The following is a 20909-nucleotide window of genomic DNA, read 5'->3' as shown; positions in this document are numbered from 1 at the left end:
AGCTGACTTCCTGCCCTTTGGGCAGGGGGCTGGACTCGATGATCTCCCGAGGTCCCTTCCAGCCCTAATGTCTATGAAATCTATGAAGGACACTCTCCCTAGGCAGTTTCTGTTTTTAAAGGAGCAGGCACTATAGCATTGATCGAGGAGGTCCCTTCCAGCATTATGTTCTGTGTTTCTATAAAGATGTAAAGCAGAGCTCCTTTTTTAAAACACAGGCCATTTTGTCAGAAAGTTACAAATACTGGACTTATGGTACATACAAGGAAAAGATCTGAGCAAGAAAATGCAGGCTTTACATAGTTCTTTTCCTGACATCAAGTCTGTATGATTTGTGAACTGTAATGGATTTCAGTGTCTGCTTGTTCTCTTCTTAATGCATTCTGAGTATTTTTCTAGTCTGTATTCTATCTTCTCTGCATGATGAAAATTGCTGTTCTTACTTGCCTAAACTAAGGACTTCATAAGTATTTGTAGAGCATCATATCTTTATGGGTCCACATGTAAGAGATTGTTCCTTTTTAGTATATTTTGTTTTCACTTTCTGTAAAGATGTGCTTATAAAATCCCAAGGCCAATTCTGTCCTTTTTCAACAGTAGATCTAGTCATTTTACTGGAGTTATATTTTTGTAAATGAGGTTAGAGTTAAGTCTTTAGGGTCTTACATTTAGCGTAAACTCTCCAGCAAAAAAACAATGGTACTGAGTAGAAATCTTTAATTGCAGCTGAAGAGGAACAGGGAAAAATAGGTATCTTTTCTTTTGTTGCATACTATTAAATTTTGAGAGGCTGGCCCAAGGCTGTGCTGTCCTTGAATCGGTTGAATAAACTTGTATTACAGGGAAATAAACCTAAATGGACTGCACTGGGAGAGATTACATCGGGTATTCCATTGGCAAGTTTCTGATTGCAATTAATGCTGCAGATTTAATTTAGGATTTAACGGGCGTATCTACATGAGCACTTTATTGCACAGTGGCCTTATTTGCTGTGCAGTAAACTATCACCATCTACACGTGTGTGGCAATTATGCCGATATAGACTAATTTACTGCACCATCACACACAAGTGCTATCTGAAAGCACAGTAAATTACTGCACTTAAACATATGTGTAGATGGTGATGTCCAAACTAGTTTACTCCAGTTCAGATTGTGCTGGAGTTTATTCAGCCACTTAATTGCATATGTAGACACACCCAATCAGATAATTAATTTTTTTGTCACTAGTACTTGTCACAAAAGGCCTCAGTCAGGAAGGAGGTTTATTTTGCTAATTAACATGCATGAAAACACGCTTCCCCCCCCGAACAATGTGTAATTTAAATCTGCTGTAATGGAATTCTTCCTTTGGTTCTCTGCTGCTCCCCTTCTTTGTCCCATATGAATTTATTCTGACTTTGTGAACTGCAAGTTCTTTACAAGTTTTAGGCCAAGATTTTGAAAAGTTGGTGCCTAAAGTTAAGACTTTAACATCCTTATTTAGGCACCTTGACTAAATGCTTTGATTTTCAGAAGTGTCATGTGCCTAGGACCTCCCAGTGAAATCAGCATTTTGAAAATCAGGACATTTAGATGCCTAAACATAGGTTCTGGATCCTAACCTTAGTCATCCAGTTACATTGAATGATGGTAGTGATCCCTTTAGGCTTTAGTATCTAAGGCTAGGAATATTCATTGCATTTGTCCCATGACAACTTTTGCCTGTGTCTGTCCCAGAACAGAAAAGTTCGAGGATTGGCATGTACACACATCACCCTTCTAATCAGGGTTTAGTGGGCAGCTGAATGTACCATTGCTTTTCTGTCACTGATTCAATGATGCAGTCCTAGTACAGTCATTCAGATGTACTTCATGATGTCTCAGGACAAACTGTTAGCACTTATCTCAGAAAGCTTTCTAGGGTTTGTCCCAGGACAGTGGACATGAATGTCTGAATGACTGTACTTTGTCCTGGGAGAAAATCACCTTTCCCAGGACAAATGCAACCTTTTTTGTTGCCTAAGAATCCCCATCTGTAGGCTGTTAGGAGAACCCATTTGCCTACATAATGACAGAATCTATTGCTTAACTCTTGAGCTGGGCATGTGAGGTGAAGGGAACAGAAATATTTTCCATGATGCACAGCTAGCTATGCATTGTACTCTGCATATTTTTCCCCACCTTTCTCTGACTCAAAAGAGAGAGGCAACAATCCCATGCACTAGTACAGACTGCAGACTGAGCGGCTAAGCAGTAGCTCTGCAGAAAAGGTCCTGGGGGTTACAGTGGACAAAAAGACAAATAAGAACCAACAGTGTGTCCTTGCTGCAAAGAAGGCTAACAACATACTGGGCTGCATTAATAGGAGTGTTGCCAGCAGATCGACAGAAATGATTCTTCCCCTCTATTCAGCACTGGTGAGGCCACATCTGAAGTAATGTGTCCAGTTTTGGGCCCCCCACTACAGAAGGAATGTAGACAGAGCGAGTCCAGTGGAGGGTAACAAAAATGGTGAGGGGGCTGGGGACCCCATGACTTCTGAGGAGAGGCTGAGGGAACTGGGCTTATGTGGTCTGGAGAAGAGAAGACTGAGAGGGGATTAAATAAGTTTTCAACTACTTTGGTTACAAGGAGGATGGAGCTGGACTGTTCTCAGTACTGGCAGGTGACAGAGCAAGGAACAATGGTCTCAACTTGCAGCAAGGGAAGTTTAGGTTGGATATTTCGAAAAAGCTCTCTCACCAGGAAAGTACTAAAGCACTGGAACAAGCCACCCGGAGAGGTGGTGGCATCTCCATCCTTGGAGGTTTTTGAGACCCAGCTAGACAAAGCCTTGGCTGGGATGATCTAGTTGGGGCTGGTCCTGCTTTGAGCAGGGGGTCGGACGAGATGACCTCCCGAGGTCCCTTCCAACCCTAATTTTCTTTGATTCTGTGATTATAACAGACAGGATATTAGATGTGGCGGGCTGGAGTCTGAGATCAGTCAGAGAATTCTGGCTGGTGTAGCTTTTTGAATATTCATGGTCAAACTGACTGCTAGGTTAGGAATTTGAGGATAATTTTCTTTTGCATAAGATCAGCAAAGACCTTGGTTTGTTTTTCACTTGGAGCTTGAGCTGTGAATTGCCTACTAGGATCATCCGAGCATGCCTTACCTAATAAATTCCCTACAACTGCTAAGGCCTCAGGCATTATGGCATTCAGTCTTCCCTCTGCTCATGGAACATAACAGTTTAGCCAACTGAAATGTTTTGGTCCCACTAAAGTCATTAGGCTTAGTATAGAGGTATCTGAGTAAAATTTAATAACCTGTGATATACAGTACTAGATGCTCTAATGGTCCCTCTGATCTTAAACTGTGAAATCCATATAATCCCTTCAGGGTAATAGCTTTCCCAGTGTAAATAAGATTTTAACGTCAAGCTAGAACCTGTTTTTTGCTTATCTACTGTGGTCTTAATAGCAATATATTTTGAAGCTGAATGTCTGATAGCATGTAAGCATAGGTGGAAAGGTTGCAGGCAGTCTGAGTTGGGAATGGGGAAGAGACAGCAGGGAGAAATCCTGATTTCAAACTAAATTGTTTAAGTGACTTAAGGTAAAATTTTCAAAAGCGTCCTAAATTCCTGGACACTTGAAAATGGGATATACTGAGGAGTTTTAAAAAAATATTGCTCTCTTTTCCTATCTGGTTGGAGCCAGATAGGAGTGGTCATTTCTTCTACTCATTTATTGATGTATACCTTAATGTCAGTAAGGAAAAACAGCTTTTACATGGGTTTTTTTGTATTTCACTTTTAGTTGTTGTCTATGGCATTCTGGATGGAATTAACTTTTTGACATGGAGGAGAGCCCGTAATTGGCAGTTTAAACATTTCATCTGCTCTGACTGCCAAGAGTGCTCAAGAATTAAGGCCTAAGGACTATGGAAGAGTATGAGAATATGACCAGATGAAGCTAATGTTGAGGGACAGAGAATATTTTCCTTGCTGTTTGTCCAATTGCTAGAAATTCAACTGACAAGATCAAAATCTGCAAGATAGTCTTAGAACCCAAAATGTAAGATTGTTTCTCTGTATCTAACTCTTAGAAAAATAACATTTTCTCCCCTAAAATAAATTACATGAAAGTTTCATTTGATTCACTGTATGTGTAATATCATTTCACACTATTCCTGATCTGACAAACTCTGTGGGCTAATTTGAAAATTCAACAGATGATATTGCAAGTTTAACTTTTATCTCCAAATTTATCATCAGGTCAGTTTGCTAATGGAATTTAAGTATGGAAATGATTAATTTCAGTTACACAATCTTTTCCGAATCCCATTTAGGATGTTTTAAAGAGGCCAATGGGCAACTCCTAGTTAAAATTCTTCTACCAGATTGAAGGGGCAGGTTGAGATGATTTTTATGCTTCTAGTTATGTTTAACTGCTTGCTAGATATTAGTAAAGTAATTACAGGGTTATCACAGACTAACAAGGGAATTTTGCAGTGGGGGGTAGTTAACTGGTCTTTGGGAAGATAATTTTATAGTGACAACAAAACTGCAGTCCCCCTTGCTTAGATCTTTTTATGTCCATGCCTTTGGCTCTTCCAATTAAATTTCTAGGAGGTGAAGAGGGGAAAAAGGAAGGTCTTTGAAATATAATTACAGTAAAAAAGAAAGATTCCATCAAGAAGGAAAACCTCATCAAGCCAAACTAAAAACCTGAAGGAGAGTGTAACAGAACAGTCCAACTGTAGAGGGATTCAGGCCAAGAGGCCATACTGGGGTAGAGCCCATGTGCCACATGCTCAGTGGGTGTCTCATTCTCCTATTTTTATATCTTCACCTGCCATGACTTGGTGTAACTGAAAAAGGTATCAGAGGGTGGTATCTGATTAGAGAGGGTGGGTCACGACATCCAAGAGTCTTCTGTAGAGCTCCACCTCCCCTCTACCCCACCTCTTTCTATTTGGGTGTTCTGGTCAGTACTTGGAATAGACGCCTGGCTGTACTGGGTGTCTGGCCTTGTTCAGGCAGAAGAGTCTGCAACAGAAGGAAACCACATTGCCTGGGGTCAGCACATCTCAGCTGCTTTGCTGCAGTTCTGCGGTCAGCAGTGTCCGGCCTGCATTAAGAAATGAATAAACTAATATAACTTAAATAATCATGTCTGTGCCTGCTTCAGGTCCTTCCTCGGCCCAGCAGGGTATCTTGACAACCTTTCTCCAGGCAATTGGGGCTCCTTAGGGCTTGTACTTTATAAGGGCACAATCTGAACGGGCTAGTCTGTCCTGGGATGACCCCTTTGGGTAATGTGAGGCCAGGGGTATCACGAACCCTGGTGCATCCCCTAAAAGTACCTGACCTCCTGTGGTGAAGAGAAAGGTACCAGACCTCCTGCAGCGGCAGTCAGGATTCCATTCAGAGACCCAGAGTGATCCTGGTCTACTACTTCAGGTCTTCAGCTCCGATGGAGGAAGGCAGCATGGGCTTTTGCCTATGTTGGTGTTCCTTTCCTGGGGTTGGTGCCACCTTATGTGAGGAATTCTGGTTTGGTGTGGGCCAGCCTGGCCCCCTGCTTGCTCTCATGTGTCCTGCTGCTGCTGACAGGTGTTGAGAGCCCTACAGGAGGTCATCAGCCCCTGCATCTGCTGCTTCCGGGTCCTAGGTGGTGCTTCCTGCACCAGCTGCCTACCTTCTTCTTGAGCTGTGGCCCATGTCCACTTGGAGCCAGGGTTCTCGCTCTCACCCCGGCCTGGGACGGGAAGCTGAGGGAAGTCTGCTGCTTGCTGGCTGCCTGTCTGACAGAAGAGCAGAGCACATTGTTGGCTCATAGGCTCACTGCTTCTCCATGAGCCCAGCCAGGGATCCACTGCCTGAGGACCACATCATCAGTCATCATCCTGGTGAGTATGGGGTTTGGCTGGCACCCTGCTACATTGACACTTAACCTGTTTCACTCACAGGGAGTTCACTCATGCAGGTTAATTCTCAGGCTGGACTTGGCAGGTGGGGGTTAGGGCAAGGAGGCTGAGCTGGGGTCATTGAGGAGAAACACTGCATGGAGAATCTTGACGCAGAGTCCCTGGAGTCACGTGCTCCCACACAGGGACTCTATTAGGCCAGAGAGCTTCTGGAAAAAAGAAAATGTGGGCCTGGGCTCTCAGGACCCCAAGGAGGGGAACCTGCAGCTCCAAGTAGGAGAGGGCTGCAAAGATCCACGTGGAGATATGGAGAAGAGCCTCAAAGAAGCATGAAGCTGAGGTGCATTGCAAAAGGTGCAGAGACAAACCTGGAGTAGCCAGGCAGTACTGAGAGGACTGCAGGCAGAGAGGCTGCATGGAGCAGTGCATTGGCATGCATGGTGAGCCACAGTATTTTTCTTCTGGCTTTGTTTATTATTAAGTATCTTAACTGAAGAGTGGCCAGGACTGGCTACTTCCAAACTTGGAGCAGACGGGCAGACTTCTACATCTGAGTGGTTGCCTCTCTGTCAAAGTTCATGAATTTAATGAACTCTTGATACTGGATCCTGTTCCTTTCCATGTTCATACATAAATTGACAAGACTGGTTAGAAATTGACTTCCCTCAGCTCATGCTGCTTATCTCTATGTCATGAATTAGTGGATCTTTGAGTATTAATTGACTGGGTGCTGAACTTTGGGAGATGATACCCAGCAGATTAAGGGACCTTATCAAGTTGCCCTGATTTCTCAGGTGAAGGTGTGAAGTAATGGATGCTCTAACTGGGCTGATGTAGCTGAACTGAATCGATGGAAGAGTGAATTGTGGGCCTCCATGGATGACAAGATCCAAGTAATTGATCAATTGATTAATTTTGTAGTTGTTTTGTTAGATGAAAGTGTCAATTAAAATGGATTTCATTAAGGACTGAAGGAGCATTAGAAACTGGATCAAAAGATCCAAAAGCAAGAAACAAATTGGTAACTAAATTACAGAATGAGATCAGCCATTGATGCCTTGAGAGGAAAGGGACACAGCGTAGGGAAGGAGGAGTCCTGCAAAACAACCACTATGGGTTAAAGGCATTCCACTGGCCTCTGCATAATATTCACTTTCCCTTTTTCTATCATTACAAGTTGTAGCAGGCAAGACCGGAGGAGAGGTTGGAAATTAGACCTTGGCACTGGAGAAGTGAATACGATCAACAGCACCTTCTCACAGAGAGACATGTCTATAGTGACCAATTCAAATAATTAAGCAGTTTCCAAATGGGGTGGACAAATTCCTACAGGCCAGGTCCATCAGTGGGTATTAAACATGATAGTGTTGCAACCTTAACATTCGAATCTTTGGGATCTCTGAGTGCTGGAAACTTTAGGGGAGAGGGACAGTAGATAGATCAATTTCCCTTTTGCCCAAGGAGGCCTACAATTCACTCTTCCTGCTCACATACTTTTTCCCTGTAGCATCCACTCTGCCACTATTAGATACAGGTTCCTGGGCTAGATGGACCTATGATCTGACCCAGTATGACACTTTTTTGTTAAAATGTGTCTGTCATTCTGAATACCTTGGTGTCATTCTTTATTTAATCTTCCATCTGATCTGAATGCAATCACAAATACATAAGTTGGGAGAAAGAAAATGGCTTACCTAAACACTGCTCCAAGGAATCCAGATTATTTAAACCACCAGAGAAGAATTATGTTAACATTCTTCAATATGGTGACTTGATGTATGTTTGTCTCCCTTTAGTGGCTGGCTCCATCAACTATAACAGCTTCCTACATATACCTAAACAGTGACTTTTAGTTTAAAAGATAAAAGGCTGTGGTTTTAGTGCTACATTTCTCAGGCTAATTCCTTGCTGATACCCTTGCAACCTGTACATAGACACTGATCGTTACAATACCAACTTAAATGCAGTTGAAATAGGCCAGAACATCACTTGAGATTACTATCATCTGAGCAGAGCTGGTTTGTATCATGTGATGGTCTAGCCTTCCATGCATGCTCTTCAGCTGGCATTTTTTCCATTATGTGTATTTAACTTAATGTTATATGTGCAAAAATTATTGCTTATATTTTTCAGATCTATCTCACATCTGGGTGAGACTCAAGGTAATTTCCTGTGGGGTGAGGGAAGTAAGAGTGGAGGTTAAAATAGAGCATGCTTGAAATATTTATGTAGCTTCTCCTTTCATTTTCAGTTATTTCACTCTCTGGTGACAGTTTGAGCCACTCCCTGTCTCTGATAGCAGATACCAAGAAGAAACATGGCTGTAATTTTAAGAAGACATGATTGTTTTTAAAATCGCATACAAAACCAGCCCCAGGAGTAGCTTGTTCCTTCTAAATCTGGATTTGTAGGTACACATGGAGCATCCGTATCTACCAGAAAGGAGGCTTAATGACTGCAGCAACACTGCCCAGTGTGAACCAGGTGCTGATGGAAGGACTGAGAACTGGATGGGCCAGGTAAGGGGTAAGCATGACAGCAATGAGTGTGGGAAATGCACACCGTCCTACTCCCAGCCTTGTACAATTTAATTAGATAATGAGTGTACCTTTACTTGGGATCCCGTGGGCAGCTGCAGTAAGGGAGTTCTTGATTTGTGTTGTCCAGGGAACTGCGATCTTCAGGACTTTGTCAGATTTGAGGACCAGCCTAGTGGTGTCTTTCACAGAAAAATCTTCTACCCTTATGTGACCTTAGTGAGGAAATCTTCATGTATGTCTCCTCCAGAGTGCTTAATCACTACAGAGATAATTTAGGCCCTTTGCTATAAAAGCTTCATCTTCAGGGACTATTTATTAAAAGGTACCTTTGTTAATGAGGTTGCATTTAACCTCAAAACCAAAGGAGAAAGTAATCTCAGCATTCTCCAGGAGTGTGGGCCACTTTTCTTTTGTTAGAAAGATCCAGTGAAAGTCTCATGCCATTAAAAAAAATCATACCAAACAAAGGCATGATTCTTTATGCCAAAGAAAGGTCATAAAGCTGTGGGCTAGAAGCAGAATTAATGGGGCAAAACTGATTACTAAGCTCTCCATCACTCATGGCTGTGTCAAAAAGGTGAAAATACTTTGGGGAGGGGAATGAAAGAGGTGCAGCTGTTGCTGGAGCTGACATCATGGCAGATTGCAGCAGGAAAAATGTTAACAAAAGGCTATCACATGAAGTGAACCATTAGATTATCCAGTACATTAGTACCTTGAAGGGACTTTTGGAGCAGCAGTGAGCTGTGCCAGAGCACATTAATGAGGAGGGGCTGGCTAGATAGATAAGATGCTGACCTCCACCTTCAGATTCATACAGCTAGCTTAGGAACAATTGAGGCAGCTGCATCAATTACAGTGATGCATGTTCTAAAAAAGCTAATATATGAGCTGAACTAAATCTGTAGGCAAATGAAATGGCACAGGCTGAGTACAGAAGAAACCACATGGTGGACTTAAGAATAAATAAAATATTAGGCAGCAGAGACTATGTCCTATCTGATGGATCTACAGTAGTACACTTCTCTAGGGATACCCAAGCTCTTTTCAATTTACAGGTGAAAGTATTGACATTGGAAATAACACCAAAGCTCCATTTCATTTTACCCTATTGATAGAGGATGGATAGAGCACAGTGAATAAAACCAAGAACCACTTCACTGCTTACACTACAGTGAGAACTGCCAAAAGCTTAACGGAGGTAGACTTTATGAGGACAATTAAAAAGACCAGCAAAATCTATACTCTGCAATGGGGTATGGCTCAAATACTGAATAAATACTTTGCTTCAGTCTTCAATAACAGTGAAGAATTAACTGAAAACAATGGTAGGGGTACAAAACAGGAATGAGAACATGGTTATGGAAATAATCACATCTGAGGTAGAAGCCAGACATACATTGCTTATTGTCATAAAATCAGAGGATTCAGGTAATCTCCACCCCAGAACTCTGAAAGAATTGGCCTGTGAATTAGGAATCCCTTTAACAAGGATTTTTAATGAATCTGTCAACTCAGAGTTTACAGTCTATGATTGGACTTTTATGATTAGGCAATTGTATTGCCTATTTTTAATGGAAAAAAGTGTCACCTTGGCAGTTATACGTGACTCCAGTATTATGCAAGATCTAAGGACAGATATCAAAGGAAAGAATAATAAAGGATACGGAAGTAAACAGAAAATGGGATAAAACACAACATAGTTTTATCTAAGAAACATTGTGTCAAACCAGTCTAATCTTGTATGACAGGACAACTGACTTACATTAGGGCAACACGGTAGACATTATCTATTGTGATTTAAGCAAAGCTTTTGAAACAAACCCAATGAGAATTAGCCAAAGTGGTGAGGATAGAGATCAATGCTCTGAATATAAGGTAGATAAAGAGTTGGTTTAAAGGGATTTTACAACAAGTTATGCTGGAAGGCAAGTTATTGTACTGGAGACCTATTGCTAGTGGAGTTCCTCAGGGATTGGTCTTTGAACCTATCCTGTCTACCATTTTCATTAGCAGCTTTAGTAGAGAAACTATAGTGGTACTTAGGAAATTTGTGTATGACACTAATCTAGTGAGGGTGGAGGGAGAAGGGCAGGTTCTGCCAATATAGTAAAGGAGCACATTATTATACAGGAAAATTAGATCTTGTGGAGTAGAGCAGCATTTCTCAACCTATGGGTCGCAACCCAAAAGTGCGTTGCAAGAATATTTCAAAGGGTTGCGAGCTGCAGCAGGGCAGAGGGGCAGTGGGAAGGCACCTTCCCTTTCCATTGGGGGAATGGGGCAGGGGAGAGCTGCTTGGCCAGGAGCCAGGAGACGCTGCTTGGGGGGGGCCATGACCGGGCTGCCTGGCATGGTGCAGCAGCCCCAGCTCAGGGCAGTGGGGGTGCCACAGGCCTCTCCTCCTCCTCCATCCAGCCTATGCTGTGGCTGGACTTGCTCTGCTGCTGCCCGCATGAGCCAGAGCCGCCGCAGTCACTGAACTCCGGCCCAAGCGGGACAAGGGCAGCTGGGGGCCCCTTTAGCAGGGCTGGAGGGGGGCAGGGAGCTGCAGGTTGGGAGTGAGGGACACCAGCATGGCCCAAGGGGGCAGAGGATGGGGGAGTCGGGCACCATCAGGGCTAGTGGGGTGTGCGTCGGGGCAGGCCATGGATCTTTGCAAATGGGTTCTGGTAGGAAAAAGGTTGAGAATCACTGGAGTAGAGCATTAGAAATGGTGTGAAGTTGAATGGTGTCAACTGCTAAATTATGCACATACTTAAGAACTAATCAGAACTTTAGCTGTCAGGTAGAAGGCTCCTAAGGTTGGTGTAAGTGAGCAAAAGAGGGACCTGGGTGCACAAGGGGATTTCAGGATGATTATAAGTCAGTGTTATGATGCATCTATGAAAAAAACTTAATGCAGTTCTGGGTGGGGTATATTCAGCACAGACAAGGAAATATTCGTATCCTGCGAAATCGGGTAATGTCCATGAAATCCACAGGAAAAAAAACATACCAACAAGAAAATGCTGGATCCTCAGAGGGAGCCAGCAGTCTTCAGGATGCTGTGGCAGCCTGCTGGGGTGAGGCAGGGAAGCAGGGAGGTCTGCACACTTGAAGGGCTGACAGCAAGATGGCTGCCAGCCCTGCCCTTCACTGCTTATTGGCTGCGAGGGCTGTCTGTCATGTGGCTTGCAGCCTATCAGTGGTGAGGGGCAGGGCTACTTGAGCCCCTTGGCCAATCAGAGGGTTGGGTGGCACTGTGCTCCACCTGTGAAATGGCTGCCAGGCCCCACGTTCTTCCCACGAAATCGGGGGGGCAGCCGCCCTGAGTTCAGTAGGTCTCTTGACACAGAGATGGCTACTTGAGGTTCCAGGAAACATCTAAAACAACTGTGCTATGGTGTAAACTACCTCATTTGTTTCAGGTCCCTCTTATGGACTTTTGAATGTCAACATTGTTACCTACATCACTGCTCATCCATGCAAATAAGAAAGGAAAAATACATTGCAGAGATTTACAGCAGTTTGAGGCATGCCACTGTGAAGTGCTAGCTCTGGATAGGTAAGAGATGGATATATTACAGCAGAGGCGTGTAAAAACACAAAGTGGGGCTGGAAAGGGTTTTCAAATTTCTGTTGGGGGAAGAGTGAACTTCCAGACACCTGGAAACACTGCAGTGTATGCTGTCTGGATTGTGCAAAAATGAAGGTGATTAAGCATACATAGTCTGAAAACAAAGGCCCAAGCCTGCACTCAAATCTGTTTATATGTGCTGAGCTTTTGGTAGTTTTACAGAGATCCTATTGCAGGATCAGGTCCTAGGTAGCTGCATTAAACTTACAGTGAAATAGATATAATTTCATATTCTGCTACATATAATATTCTGCTGGTTGCAGTTATACTAATAGAAATATATAGTACCAGGAGGGGCTTACTGGGTCATCAAATATAGTTCTCTGCTATCACAGGAATCCATGTCATATAATCCCTTCTATCTTAAAATGGTTAATTTTTCCGGCCTACTACACCTCTAGGAAAGCTGTTCCAGAACCTCTTCCTCTGATGGCAAGCAGTCTTCTAACTTAGGAGTAATGCATTTATAGGCAGCAATCATATCTCCTCTTAGTCTTTTGCTAGGCTAGACAATCCAGCCTCCTTTTCTAGCCTCCTTTCATAAGATAGGGTCTCTATTCGTCTAATCAGCCTAATAGCCCTTTTCTGCACCTGTTCCTCAGTGCATGACATTTTCTTAAACATGGGTAACTAGAATTGTATTCCAGATGAAGTCTCACCAGTGCCTTGTTTAATGACAATGATTACTGCCCTGTCTCTCCTGGAGTACCTGTTATATCCTACGACTGTATTTGCCTTTTTCAGGGCTACATCATGCGAGTAACTCCTAGCCATCCAGTGACTGATTAATCTTTCTCCTCATCTGTCCTTTCCAACAGGTGAGTTTCCATCTTGCAACAGAAATTATTGTCCCTGAATGCAAGACAAATCATGCTTTGTGTTTGAATGTGTATGAACTATTATGTCTACTAGCTCTAATATTCTAAGGAAAACTGAAATAAATGACCTTTAAAAGACACTTTAGAACCCTTCTCATCTACGAACTTTTTCTTTCCTTCCCTGTGGAATACTACTAAAAGCAACTATTTGTCTGAGATGTCCAAATGAATGTGGCTATAGTACCCATTGAAACCAATAAATTAACTTGTGAAAGAGACCACCGGTAAAATATACACAACTAACACTTAAATAGTTCTGCTGCGTGGCAAATGATGCACTAGTGTCATGCAACAGAGAAAGAGCAAAGCATCTACCAAAGCATATATTTCATGTAAAGATCCAAATATGCATGTTACTGAAAAATAGGGATCAACTATGGAACCATCATTCACTGAACGAGCAACAGCACTTGTTGGACTAGACACAGATTATTGAACCAGCTACGTCATTAAATCAGGCACGTTGCTTACAGAGTCAACTGTTAAACCAGATAGATTATCTCTTGAGTCTGGTATATTAACTGCTCAGTCAGATCTTCTGGCATCAAATTAGAGCTTCTGCCTGTGAAATGGAAGTGCCACGTGGTTAAAAAAAAAAGTGGATGTATAATTGGGCAGTCTAGAGAGAAATGCAGAAAGTTAGAATGGAAGGAGTTTAGGTCAGTGGCAACCTTTTAGGATGGCAAGCTGGCACTTACAACCTGGCCACTGTTATAGAACAGCTCTCCCTGCCCTAACCCTGCTGAGGCTGGTTTCCCACACCCTCCAATGCTGCCTCCACTTACCAAGCACCACCAATGCCAGTGGAGAATGATTAATTTAGTGGTGAGGGTGAGCTGAGCTGCAGGGAAGCATGAAAGACCTATCCTTGGCACAGGGCAGAGAGGGCTGGAGCAGCAGCAGACAGCCTGAGAACATGGACTCTTTAAGGGGCTGGTACACATGCCTCTGCACATTTCCGATCCTCCCTCCCTTCCCCCTTGTGAGTTGGACCAGACCTTCACGGGCCAGGCCAGATCCAGGCTCTTTGCAGACAAGATCCGCTCCATGGGCTATAAGTTGCTGACCCTTGGTCCATGCTGCTTAAGAACAGAGCTGTAACATCAAACTATTGCCCCAGGAACAGCATCTTCTACTGCTGCATCAGCTTCTAATTTCTTTCTTTTTCACATTTACTTCCTTAAAGGGCTACATCTACTATCCAATATTCTTCTGCATCCTTGCTTGAGCCCTGTCTTTTCAGCTCTCTCAGATGTTCTTACCCCTCATAAAAGGGTGAAGGAAGCATAGAAATCTCCCAAATCCCTGCATACACTTAAGGGAAGATTTCCCAGAAACAGGCACCCAGCTAAAAGGCTGCCTTCCAGGGTTCCCTACATTCTGATGTAGGGGCTGTGCTGGAGGTGGGGCTCACAAGTAGAAAAACATACATTGGGCAGGATTTGCAGCCAAACAATAGCCCTGGGCAGCTGTTGGGATGTAAATATACACTCAGGGCTGTTTCAGTTATCCTGGGGGCTGTGCAGGTGTAAGGGAACAGAGCCCACCACTCTGCCTAGGCACCTCTAAGCTGTGTAGCATAGCCTCTCACCCCAGTGTTAGTGCATCATTTTACATGTTCTCATTGGAATACATGGCCCAGCTCCTACTGACCTCAGTGGGGTCAGGCCTTGGCCCCTGAGATGACTGCATGTTCAGGATCCCATTTCCTAAAACTTCACAGTGACATCATCTGGAGAAGTCAGAGACATTGCTTGTGCTTCATACTAAGCGTCCCAGCCCCAGAATCATCAGAACCCAGGTCTTTTGTTTCCTATCATTATTAGGTCCTAAATTTTCAAACTGAAGATGCCTGGGCTGCCTTCCAATAACTCTCCATTCTTTTTAAGTAGCAATGGTAAGGCACTTTCTCAGGAACTGTTGTCAGGGGAAGACCTTACTATCTGGGTAATATGCTAACTGTCTCTCCCTAAATGCCTTAGATGAGATAAAACATAGCGTTCACAGTCTAGCGGAGTAAAGTGTTTTCTTTTAACATTTAATCAGCCTGAAACAGGTTCATAGTTCTCTTTTACTCTAGGCACACAGACTCAAAAGCCTTCCACCTAGGAGGAGCTAGTGAAAGTTCAGGAAGGTGGTTTAGATGATTAAGTGGAGGTAAGTACAAAGCAGTACTTTGGCTCTGAGCTGTTAAGAGGTGATGCACAGAGCAGCGCAAAGGAAGTTACTGGCTGAACACAGGGTACAAAGTTTTATTAGCCCTATAAAACTCAGCACTGTGGTGTGGTGGCAGTGTGGTTAACTGTCTGTCTACAGCTTGAGGGGAGTTTGAGATGTCCCCTATCAGCCTAAATAAGGAAATGGCTTCCAGTGCTTCAGGCTGGGAAGTCAAAGGCAACCACATCTCTCACATTATGCTGTTGTCTGTAGAATCTAGCATGCCTTAACCACACTAGTTGGATTGGCTATTTGCTACATATTTTGAATGGTGTCTGCTGGCACTGTGCATGTTAACTATTTACATATATACAGAATAGAGCACCCTTGTAACATCTCTCATCCCATACTGGAAGCAGAGTGATTTCAAACTCTACAGACTTTGTTGATGAAGTAAGCTGTTGCTTACAAAAGCTTATGCATCTCTAATTCAGCTAGTCTATAAGGTGCACCTCTACCCTGCCTTTTTCCAGATTTTGAAATAAAAAAGGCACCATTATCTCTCTTCCAGACTGGGTGGTTGGGTTTTTTTGGCCATTTCTTCCTTCCTTTGTTGTGTATCATGAGGACACTGGGACAGTATGGGTGCAGACAGAAGTGACAATTTTCACCTGATTTGGCCACAGAAAGCAGTTTATACTTGATCAAACACAAGTGAACAGCTGTAGACAGCTTTAACAGTGGCTGATCCGGTGAAAATGAGGGTTCAGATGAAGACATGTCAAAACACATAGTCTTCTACAACTTCTGTCTGCACTGTCTCTCACCCTCCAAGCTGTTTTCAGAATGGGAGGGGGTAAAGGGAGCAGAGGCAGTTAGATATGGGGGGTTTGTCAGCCCCTGCTGGAGGGTGGGGTGGGTGAATTGGAGACCCCAATGAAGTGTGTGGGGGGGGCTCTAATTCACCACCATCGAGAGATGGCTGAGGTACCTGTAGAATGAGTTCCCTCCCCTTTCTTTCCCGCTCCCATTCTGAAACAGGGACAGGATGGGAGAGACAGGGCTGTTGCCAGAAGAAATATGTTGCTAGGTGACTGCCACTCACCAGCTAGATTTCCTTCTCCCTGGAACCAACAGTGAACTTCTGTTTGGTCCTGGGGATCACTGTAACTGAATGATTCCTGCAAAGCACTCTCAGTTACAAATATGCGGTGCAACAAATGGCTCTACATGCGCCATGTGCATTTTGTGGCACTTCAAAAGGTTTTGAAGCACCGCAAACTGCATACTCCTGCTCATGTGGACATGGCCATCGACTCCAGTGGGAATTTCAGACAAGGCACGGTGGCAGAAACAGATGCCAAGAAAGCAACCAATGGAATCCAAAAGTGTTTTCAATAACAGCCTTTTAGGAAGTACTCTGAGATGCTCAATGGAGGACAAAGATTCATGGTTATTCTATGTCTTGGCTTTTGAACACCACTCCCAAGCATAAAATTGTAGTGTAATTTTGTTTTGTGGTAGGAGGAGAGATGCATCATGTGTTGATCTGTCAAATGGGGTCACATTGACTACCTGTGTTCTTTGGTCTCGTTGAATTGAACTCAGTGCAAAAGCAAGGGATGTCTTTGCTCTTTCTTTGAGACCCAAAGACCAAACTGGTCCATAGCATGGTTTGACACAGCATCAAGGTTGCCAATGGTATTCCTGAGCTAGAGATTGCTGGTATAGAAGTACAAGAAAATGCCCCAGGGACTGTCAGAGTGTTGGATCCACCAGGTTCATGGCTACCTTGCACTTAGGGAGAGGTACAAAACTGTTGTAACAGGGCCAAGAATCTGCCCCTTCATGCTATTAATCAAATGAAATACCTCCAGCTCATATTTAACAGAATCCAAACAGCCAAAAAACCCTTTCATAAATTTTATCAAGTGCTGAGTAAAAGCTAACAGTACAACATTTACACAAGTGATTTAATGAGAGCCCTTTTCCACCTTCCACTTCTAATCAGTCACCAGGTCATGCCCCTCTGTAGGCAAAGGTTTTATGAATGGCTTCAAATATCATGAAGAGTGTTTGCCTCATTTCAGAAACACCACTTTCCTAAACAATGGTCAACATGCATAAATGCTTGAGAGGTTAAGGAACAGAGTACCAAGTTAATGATTTTTCTCACTACGTTTTGAATCAGAACAAAGTCAGCTTGATCTTTTTGGGACCTCTCTTGAATTCAGTCTCTTTCATCTTTCAAATGACTATGCTTTGCTATTCAAACACACTGATTAGAAGTGCCTAATAGAAAGTACTGATCAAACATACTGCAAGACTTCCCGGCCCTGAGTACAAAACTCTTATACCAAGTCAAAGGAAGTGATTAAGAAAAAGGAATTCAATTGTACCAACTTGGCAGACTTCCCCTTATAAACATGAGAGGATGGTAACACTGTGCAAAAAAGTGACTTATTTCTCTAACTCTGTATAGCTGGGCCATCTAAGAATTCATAAATTCTCTGGGAAGTCTCAAGAGCTCATAAACCCTCTGGCTTGGAATAGATGAAGATAGAGTCCTGGGCTTCTGGAGTGAGAGTGGTACATCCACACTTGTGGTCCATTCTCTGGGATAGTTCACCTGTGTCTCTGGCCCTTTAAAATTATTTCTGAACAAGAGGGAGGAAGCGTTTTATTGTTACAGGAATTCAGTACTGTTCAAAAGAATTCACCCTACAGGGCAAAAAATCCCCAAGGGGCTTTAGCAGGCCAAGACTGCAGAGGAAGAACAATAGTTGGCAGCAGGGAGAAACAACAGTTGATTAAGAAAAAGAAGAGAGGTCTGTCCCTGAAGCCCTGACATTTGATGGATCTGAACTCTATTTAATCCTAATCTGCCATTAATTTCCACCTCAGCAATATTCCCCCCTCACCTATCAGAGTAAGATGCATTTTACACACCCGCCAATAGCATTTTATATTGCCTGTGCACTCATTTTCAGTAAAGCCAACCTTGGAGGCTAAATCTTATCACATTTTACATGCCTAAATGGCAGGCACAGGCATCACCTGGACATGAGGGTGTTGGGGGTTTAGGGCATGAGCATGAGAATCCAGACACTTGGGCAAGATGGTGGTGCAGGCAGGAGCTAGGCAAGACACAGGTTCCAGCAGGAGCTAGATTAGGGAACAGGGACCCAAAACTAATGAACCAGACTATGACACTCAGAGCCCACGGATCAGGAACCAGGATTAGGAGCAAGATCAGGACCAGGAAGCAAAAGCTAGACTGGGGTAGACAGAAGGGAAGCCCATCTTTTGGGGAACTCAGAGAGCACTGCAAGGGCTGCTGCTTAGATGTAGCAGCCACAACCCAGCACTTTAACTGGGACCCACTGGAGGCACTCAGGTGGCCAGCAGTTAGTCCCATGCAGGCAATCAGGGCCAACCGGGGGCTTGTTTGCCTACCTGCAGCCCTGACTTCTGATGTACGCAGCCACGGGGCTGTAAGTTTTGGCATTTAGACACGTCAGGATTCTATTTTCCCCCATGCCCCCATGCCTATACCTGCCAGAAGCAAAACAGAGGAGGGGCTGCGCTCTTGTGTTTTAGCCTAATGGGACAGGACACTTGCCCACGCAGTGGGGAACCTGGTTCTAGGCCATACTCACCCAGCTGCCTCTCTCTGACCTCCCAGCACAGTGCTCTAATAACTGATTACAAGAGAGGCATTATCTAAACCAGGGTGTCAAACTCATCAGGACTGAGAGATGGATGAATGGCATGGGGCCAGTTTGCAGGCCAGATGAGTGACACAGAGCTGGTCCATGGGCTACATCAGGCCCCCAGACCGGCCTTGCATGACACATGCAGTGTGTACCCCAGCATATGGCATGTAGGTCCAGTCTGAGGCCCATGGGCAGCACTGTGGACCAGATGACAGGGCTCTGCAAGATGGATCTGGCCTATAGGCTGTATGTGTGACACGCCTGATCTAGATTGCTTCTCACTCCTGTTGAAGCTTAGCCACTGTTTTCTGCATTTAATATTCATATAATCATAGAAAATTAGGAGTGGAAGGGACCTCAGGAGATCAACTAGTCTGGGGGTTGTCAAAGTTTTTATGCCATGGCCCAGAAGTGGCTGCAGCCCTGCAAATCGCAGCCCAGCAGTCACAGCTGACCGCAGCCAGAATTTCCAGGCAGAAGACAGGTAAGGATACCCCCACCCCCCCAGGCAGGGGGCCAAACCCTGCGCTGCTGCAGACCCTGCAGAAGAAGCCACAACCTCTCTGCCTGGCTCTGGGGGGGCCGCAATTTGCTGGCTTGTAGCCACTTCTGGTCTGGCAGCCGACTGTGCTGTGGACTTGCAGCTGACCTGCCGCAGCCCAGGGATTGAGAATCCCCGATCTAGTCCAACCCCCTGCTCCATCCCCAACTAGATCACCCCAGCCAAGGCTTTTTGTAGTTGGGTCTTTAAAACCTCCAAGGACAGAGATTCCACAACCTCTCTAGGTAACCTATTCCAGTGCTTTAGCACCCTCCTAGTGAGAAAGTTTTTCCTATTATCTAACCTAAACTTCCCTTGATGCAACTTGAGACCATTGCTCCTTGTTCTGGTACCCACCACCACCACTGAGAACAGCCTAGCTCCATCTTCTTTGGAGCCCCCTTCAGGTAGTTGAAGGCTGCTATTAAATCCCCTCTCAGTCTTCTCTTCTCTAGACTAAATAAGCCCAGTTCCCTCAGCCTGTCCTCATAAGCCATGTGCCGCAGGACCCCTAACCATTTCTGCTGTCCTTTTTTCTACATCAGGCTTGTCCAACATAAGGCCCACAGGCTGCCATGCGGCTCTCCAAGCTGTTTTCTGAGGCCCAAGGTGCTGTGAGAGGAAGTGAAAGTAAACACTGAACTTTCATTTCAGGGCGGTGATGCGATATCACTTCCTTTGAGGTCTTTGAATATGGCTTACCAGCCCACTGGGTGATAAAAAGTTCATGATCCGGCTGCACATTCAGAAAGGTTGGATACCCCTGGTCTACATCCAAAACTGGACACAGTACAGGTAATCCTTGCCATTCGTGGGGAATACGTTCTCGTATCCCCTGCGAATGGCGAAATCCCCGAATAAGGCTGCCTGCATTCATGAACTCAGTGCCCCTGGCGGCTGGTGGAGTGGGTGGGCATAGCTGTGCTGGGACAGTGGCAGGAGCCTGGTGGTGGGAAGTGCGGAGCTCCCAATAACTCCTTTAAGTGTATTTAAGAAGTGGGTTCAGCATTTGCAAATATTTGAAACCATGAATGCCGAACCTGCGAACAGTGAGGGTTTCCTGTACTCCAGATATGGCCTTACCAGTGCCAAATCAAGGGGAATAATTACTTCCCTCAATCTGCTGGCAATGTTACAAATGCAGCCCAGGATGCCATTAGCTTTCTTAGCAGCAAGGACACACTGTTGGCTCATATTTGTCTTATTGTCCACTGTAACCCCCAGGTCCTTTTCTGCAGAGCTGCTGCCCATCCAGTCAGCCCCCAGCCTGTACCAGTGCATGGGATTCTTCCATCCCAAGTGCAGGACTTTGCACTTGTCCTTGTTGAACCTCATGCGATTTCTTTTGTTCCAGGCCTCCAATTTGTTGAGGTGACTTTTATGAATTTATGATTCTCTGAATCACAGCCCTACCCTCCAGTGTATCTACAACTTACCCCAGCTTGATGTCATCTGCAAAGTTGCTGAGAGTGCACTCCATCTTATCTTCCAGGTTGTTGATGAACACATTAAACAAAAATGGCCCCAAGACCAACCCCTGGGACACTACACTTGATACCGG

At 44.3% G+C, this 20909-nt stretch overlaps 2 protein-coding genes across 4 annotated transcripts in view; both read left to right on the top strand.

Moving 5' to 3' along the window:
- The window catches only part of MEIG1 (meiosis/spermiogenesis associated 1), an 18261-nt gene extending 14247 nt beyond the window's left edge, over positions 1-4014 (top strand). For all 3 annotated transcript variants that reach the window (XM_019543662.1, XM_019543658.1, XM_019543659.1), the window contains one exon: positions 3785-4014. The gene's annotated coding sequence lies outside the window, so the exon portion shown is untranslated. The remainder of the gene's footprint in view (positions 1-3784) is intronic.
- A 1795-nt stretch (positions 4015-5809) lies between these two features.
- The window catches only part of TMEM243 (transmembrane protein 243), a 46604-nt gene continuing 31504 nt past the window's right edge, over positions 5810-20909 (top strand). Inside the window, exons 1-2 of the mRNA XM_019543663.1 lie at positions 5810-8423; positions 11848-11984. The gene's annotated coding sequence lies outside the window, so the exon portion shown is untranslated. The remainder of the gene's footprint in view (positions 8424-11847; positions 11985-20909) is intronic.

Source organism: Crocodylus porosus, unplaced genomic scaffold (assembly GCF_001723895.1).
Source record: "Crocodylus porosus isolate Cpor-Errol unplaced genomic scaffold, CroPor_comp1, whole genome shotgun sequence".
In the NCBI taxonomy this organism is placed as follows: domain Eukaryota; kingdom Metazoa; phylum Chordata; order Crocodylia; family Crocodylidae; genus Crocodylus; species Crocodylus porosus.
This window is presented reverse-complemented; position numbering and strand designations above follow the sequence as displayed.